This window comes from Arachis ipaensis, chromosome B08 (genome assembly GCF_000816755.2).
Source record: "Arachis ipaensis cultivar K30076 chromosome B08, Araip1.1, whole genome shotgun sequence".
Classification (NCBI taxonomy): Eukaryota; Viridiplantae; Streptophyta; class Magnoliopsida; order Fabales; family Fabaceae; genus Arachis; species Arachis ipaensis.
In genome coordinates, this window is record NC_029792.2 from 61046589 (window position 1) to 61053104 (window position 6516).

Here is a 6516-nt window from a genome sequence, read left to right on the forward strand (position 1 = left end):
TAAGGAGGGGTGACTGATGAGCGGATAATTTATACGCTTTTTGGCATTGTTTTTAGTATGTTTTTAGTAGAATCTAGTTACTTTTAGGGATATTTTCATTAGTTTTTATGTTAAATTCACATTTCTGGACTTTACTATGAGTTTGTGTGTTTTTCTGTGATTTTAGGTATTTTCTGGCTGAAATTGAGGGACTTGAGCAAAAATCAGATTCAGAGGTTGAAGAAGGACTGCTGATGCTGTTGGATTCTGACCTCCCTGCACTCAAAGTGGATTTTCTGGAGCTACAGAACTCAAAATGGCGCGCTTCCAATTGCGTTGGAAAGTAGACATCCAGGACTTTCCAAAAATGTATAATAGTCCAAACTTTGGCTGCGTTTAGATGACATAAAAGGGCGTTGAACGCCAGTTCTAGGCTGCTGTCTAGAGTTAAACGCCAGAAACACGTCACAAACCAGAGTTGAACGCCAGAAATACATTACAACCTGGCGTTCAACTCCAGAAAGAGCCTCTGTACATATAACATTCAAGCTCAGCCCAAGCACACACCAAGTGGGCCCCGGAAGTGGATTTATGCATCAATTACTTACTTCTGTAAACCCTAGTAACTAGTTTAGTATAAATAGGACTTTTTACTATTGTATTAGACATCTTTGGAACATCTTTGGAACATCTTTGGATGCCTAGTTCTTAGATCAGAGGGGCTGGCCATTCGGCCATGCCTGAACCTTTCACTTATGTATTTTCAAACGGTAAAGTTTCTGCACTCCATAGATTAAGGTGTGGAGCTCTGCTGTTCCTCATGAATTAATGCAAAGTACTACTATTTTTCTATTTAACTCAACTTATTCTGCTTCTAAGATATTCATTCGCACTTCAACATGAATGTGATGAACGTGACAATCATCATCATTCCCTATGAACGCATGCCTAACAACCACTTCCGTTCTACCTTCGATTGAATTATTATCTCTTGGATCTCTTAATCAGAATCTTCGTGGTATAAGCTAGATTGATGGCGGCATTCATGAGAATCCGGAAAGCCTAAACCTTGTCTGTGGTATTCCGAGAAGGATTCTGGAATTGAATGACTGTGACGAACTTCAAACTCGCGAGTGCTGGGCGTAGTGACAGACGCAAAAGGAGGGTGAATCCTATTCCAGTATGATCGAGAACCTCAGATGATTAGCCGTGCTGTGACAGAGCATTTGGACCATTTTCACAAGAGGATAGGATGCAGCCATTGACCACGGTGATGCCTTCGTTGCCTGAGATCACAATTTTGTGCACCAAGTTTTTGGCGCCGTTGCCGGGGATTGTTCGAGTTTGGACAACTGACGGTTCATCCTGTTGCTCAGATTAGGTAATTTTCTTTTTATTTTGTTTTCAAAAAAATATTTTCAAAAAATTTTTTTTCAAAAATCTTTCAAAAATTTCTCATCTGTTTTCGAAAATTATTCTAAAATTTTTAAGAATGAATTCTAGAGTTTCATGAGGCATGTTGAAGCCTGACTGGCTGTAAAGCCATGTCTAATTCTTTTGGATAGGGGCTTCCAACCATCAGCATAGAGGCAAGTTAATTGGAATGTCAGATGTGGCATGTCTGAGTTACATACTAAAGCTTGGCTGGCTATTAAGCCATGCCTAACCCTCAGATTGGAGCTTTAGACTAAGAGTACAAGATTCCTGGAATTCATATTAAAATTTTGGAATCCTTATTTTTTCTTTTTCATATAATTTTCGAAAAATCCAAAAACAAAATTTATAAAATCATAAAAATAAAAAAAAATATTTTGTGTTTCTTGTTGAGTCTTGAGTCAGATTTTAAGTTTGGTGTCAATTACATGTTCATCTTGCATTTTTCGAAAAAAATCATACATTCATAGTGTTCTTCATGATCTTTAAGTTGTTCTTGGTAAGTCTTCTTGTTTGATCTTGATGTTTTCTTGTTTTGCATCTTTTCTTGTTTTTCATGTGCATTTTTGCATCCATAGAGTCTAAACATGAAAGATTTCTAAGTTTGGTGTCTTGCATGTTTTCTTTGCATTAAAAATTTTCAAAAATAAGTCTTGATGTTCATCTTGACATTCAAAGTGTTCTTGGTGTTCATCTTGACATTCATAGTGTTCTTGCATGCATTCCTTGTTTTGATCCAAAAAGAAAAGAGAAAAACATGAAAATGATGTTTTAATTTTTCTCTTTCATCATTAAAAATTCAAAAACCAACAATATATCTTTCCCTTTTTCACTCATAAATTTCGAAAATTAGATTTGACTTTTTCAAAAATTTTTAAAATCTAGTTATTTTTATGAGTCAAATCAAATTTTCAATTTAAAAATCTTATCTTTTTCAAAATCTTTTTCAAAAATCAAATCTTTTTCATTTTTCTTAGTTATTTTCGAAAATTTTAAAAATATTTTTCAAAAATCTTTTCCTTATCTTTATCACATAATTTTCAAAAATAACATCATCAATTAATGTTTTGATTCAAAAATTTCAAGTTTGTTACTTGCTTGTTAAGAAAGATTCAAACTTTAAGTTCTAGAATCATATCTTGTGATTTCTTGTGAATCAAGCCATTAATTGTGACTTTAAAAATCAAATCTTTTTCAAAACTAATTTCAATCATATCTTTTCAAAATATATCTTTTTATCTTATCTTTTTCAAAATCATATCTTTTTCAAAAAAATTTGATTTTAAAATATCTTTTCTAACTTCTTATCTTCTTATCTTTTCAAAAATTGATTTTCAAATTTGTTTCAACTAACTAACTAACTTTTTGTTTGTTTCTTATCTTTTTCAAAACTACCTAACTAACTCTCTCTCTCTCTAATTTTCGAAAATATCTGCCTCTTTTTCAAAAATTCTTTTAAATTAACTAATTATTTTAATTTTTGGTTTTAATTTTTTCTTAATTTTCGAAAATTACTAACCTTTTTCAAAAACTATTTTCGAAAATCATTAACTCTTTTTCAAAAATAATTTTCGAAAATCCTCTTCCTCACTCACCAAAAATCCGAACCCCCTCTCTCTCTCTGAGTTCAGATTTTCTCTTCTTCTTTTCTTCTACTCACACAGGGACCTCTACACTGTGGTAAAAAGGATCCCTATTATTATTATTTTTCTGTTCCCTCTTTTTCATATGAGCAGGAGCAAAGACAAGAATATTCTTGTTGAAGCAGATCCAGAACCTGAAAGGACTCTGAAGAGGAAACTAAGAGAAGCTAAATTACAACAATCTAGCAAGCACCTTTCAGAAATTTTCGAACAAGAAGAGGAGATGGCAGCCGAAAATAATAATGATGCAAGGAGGATGCTTGGTGACTTTACTGCACCTAATTCCAATTTACATGGAAGAAGCATCTCCATTCCCACCATTGGAGCAAACAACTTTGAGCTGAAACCTCAATTAGTTTCTCTGATGCAGCAGAACTGCAAGTTTCATGGACTTCCATATGAGGATCCTTTTCAGTTCTTAACTGAATTTTTGCAGATCTGTGATACTGTTAAGACTAATGGAGTAGATCCTGAAGTCTACAGGCTCATGCTTTTCCCTTTTGCTGTAAGAGACAGAGCTAGAGTGTGGTTGGACTCTCAAACCAAAGATAACCTGAACGCTTGGGAAAAGCTGGTCACGGCTTTCTTAGCCAAGTTCTTTCCTCCTCAAAAGCTTAGTAAGCTTAGAGTGGATGTTCAAACCTTCAGACAGAAAGAAGGTGAATCCCTCTATGAAGCTTGGGAGAGATACAAGTAACTGACCAAAAAGTGTCCTTCTGACATGCTTTCAGAATGGACCATCCTGGATATATTCTATGATGGTCTGTCTGAATTAGCTAAAATGTCATTGGATACTTATGCAGGTGGATCCATTCACCTAAAGAAAATGCCTGTAGAAGCTCAAGAACTCATTGACATGGTTGCTAATAACCAGTTCATGTACACTTCTGAGAGGAATTCTATAAGCAATGGGACGCCTCAGAAGAAGGGAGTTCTTGAAATTGATACTCTGAATGCTATATTGGCTCAGAATAAAATATTGACTCAGCAAGTCAATATAATTTCTCAAAGTCTGAATGGAATGCAAGCTGCATCCAACAGTACTCAAGAGGCATCTTCTGAAGAAGAAGCTTATGATCCTGAAAACCCTGCAATAGCAGAGGTAAATTATATGGGTGAACCTTATGGAAACACCTATAATCCATCATGGAGAAATCACCCAAATCTCTCATGGAAGGATCAGAAGCCTCAACAAGGCTTCAATAATGGTGGAAGAAACAGGTTTAGCAATAGTAAACCTTTTCCATCATCCACTCAGCAACAGACAGAGAACTCTGAACAAAATACCTCTAATTTAGCAAACTTAGTCTCTGATCTATCTAAGGCCACTGTAAGTTTCATGAATGAAACAAGGTCCTCCATTAGAAATTTGGAGGCACAAGTGGGCCACCTGAGTAAGAGGATCACTGAAATCCCTCCTAGTGCTCTCCCAAGCAATACAGAAGAAAATCCAAAAGGAGAGTGCAAGGCCATTGAATTAATTACCATGGCCGAACCTGTAAGGGAGGTTGAGGACATGAATCCCAGTGAGGAAGACCTCCTGGGACGTTCAGTGATCAATAAGGAGTTTCCCTCTGAGGAACCAAAGGAATCTGAGACTCATCTAGAGACCATAGAGATTCCATTGAACCTCCTTATGCCATTCATGAGCTCTGATGAGTATTCTTCTTCTGAAGAGAATGAGGATATTACTGAAGAGCAAGTTACCAAGTACCTTGGTGCAATCATGAAGCTGAATGCCAAATTATTTGGCATTGAGACTTAGGAAGATGAACCTCCCTTGTTCACTAATGAACTGAGTGATCTGGATCAGCTGACATTGCCTCAGAAGAAACAGGATCTTGGAAAGTTCCTAATACCTTGTACCATAGGCACCATGACCTTTGAAAAGGCTCTGTGTGACCTTGGTTCAGGGATAAACCTCATGCCCCTCTCTGTAATAGAGAAACTAGGAATCTTTGGGGTGCAAGCCACTAAAATCTCAGTAGAGATGACAGACAATTCAAGAAAACAGGCTTATGGACAAGTAGAGGACGTGTTAGTAAAGGTTGAAGACCTTTACATCCCTGCTGATTTCATAGTCCTAGATACTGGGAAGGATGAGGATGAATCCATCATCCTTGGAAGACCCTTCCTAGCCACAGCAAGAGCTGTGATTGATGTTGACAGAGGGCTCTGAACATCTGTGAGGCTCCATGAGAGCCCACTGTCAAGCTATTGACATTAAAGAAGCGCTTGTTGGGAGGCAACCCAATTTTTATTTATCTAATTTTATTGTTCTTTCATGTTTTATTAGGTTCATGATCATGTGGAGTCACAAAATAAATAGAAAAATTAAAAACAGAATTAAAAACAGCAGAGAAAAAAATCACACCCTGGAGGAAGACCTTACTGGCGTTTAAACGCCAGTAAGAAGCATCTGGCTGGCGTTCAACGCCAGAACAGAGCATGGTTCTGGCGCTGAACGCCCAAAATGGGCAGTATCTGGGCGTTTGAATGCCAGAATTGCACCCTGGAGAAGAGCTGGTGCTGAACGCCCAGAGTTGTGTGCAAGGGTATATTGCATGCCTAATTTGGTGTAAGGTTGTAAATCCTTGAACACCTCAGGATCTGTGGACCCCACAGGATCCCCACCTACCTCCACTCACTTCTTCTCACCCCTCTTTCACACAATCCCATAAATACTCTTCCCCAAAACTCTTCACCAATCACCCCAATCTCTCTTCCCTATCACCACTTCACCACTCACATCCATCCACTCTTCCCCATAAACCTACCTCATAAACTCCACCTACCTTCAAAATTCAAAACCACTTTCCCACCCAAAACCCACCCTTATGGCCGAACCTTACCCCCCTCCCTTCCCTATATAAAGCCCTCCATTCTTCCTCATTTTCACACAACACAACCCTCTCTTTCCTTCTTGGCCGAAACACATCTCTCTCTCCCTCTCCTCCAATTCTTCTTTTTCTTCATCTATTCTTTTTTCTCTTGCTCGAGGGCGAGCAATATTCTAAGTTTGGTGTGGTAAAAGCATAAGCTTTTTGTTTTTCCATTACCATTGATGGCACCTAAGACCGGAGAATCCTCTAGAAAAGGGAAAGGGAAGACAAAAGCTTCCACCTCCGAGTCATGGGAGATGGAAAGATTTATCTCCAAAGCTCATCAAGACCACTTCTATGATGTTGTGGCCAAGAAGAAGGTGAACCCCGAGGTCCCTTTCAAACTCAAGAGAAATGAGTATCCGGAGATCCGACATGAAATCCAAAGAAGAGGTTGGGAAGTTCTAATAAACCCCATCCGACAAGTTGGCATCCTAATGGTTCAAGAGCTCTATGCCAATGCATGGATCACAAGGAACCATGATCAAAGTAAGAGCCCGAACCCAAAGAATTATCTCACCATGGTTCGGGGGAAATACTTAGATTTTAGTCCGGAAAATGTGAGGTTGGCGTTCAAC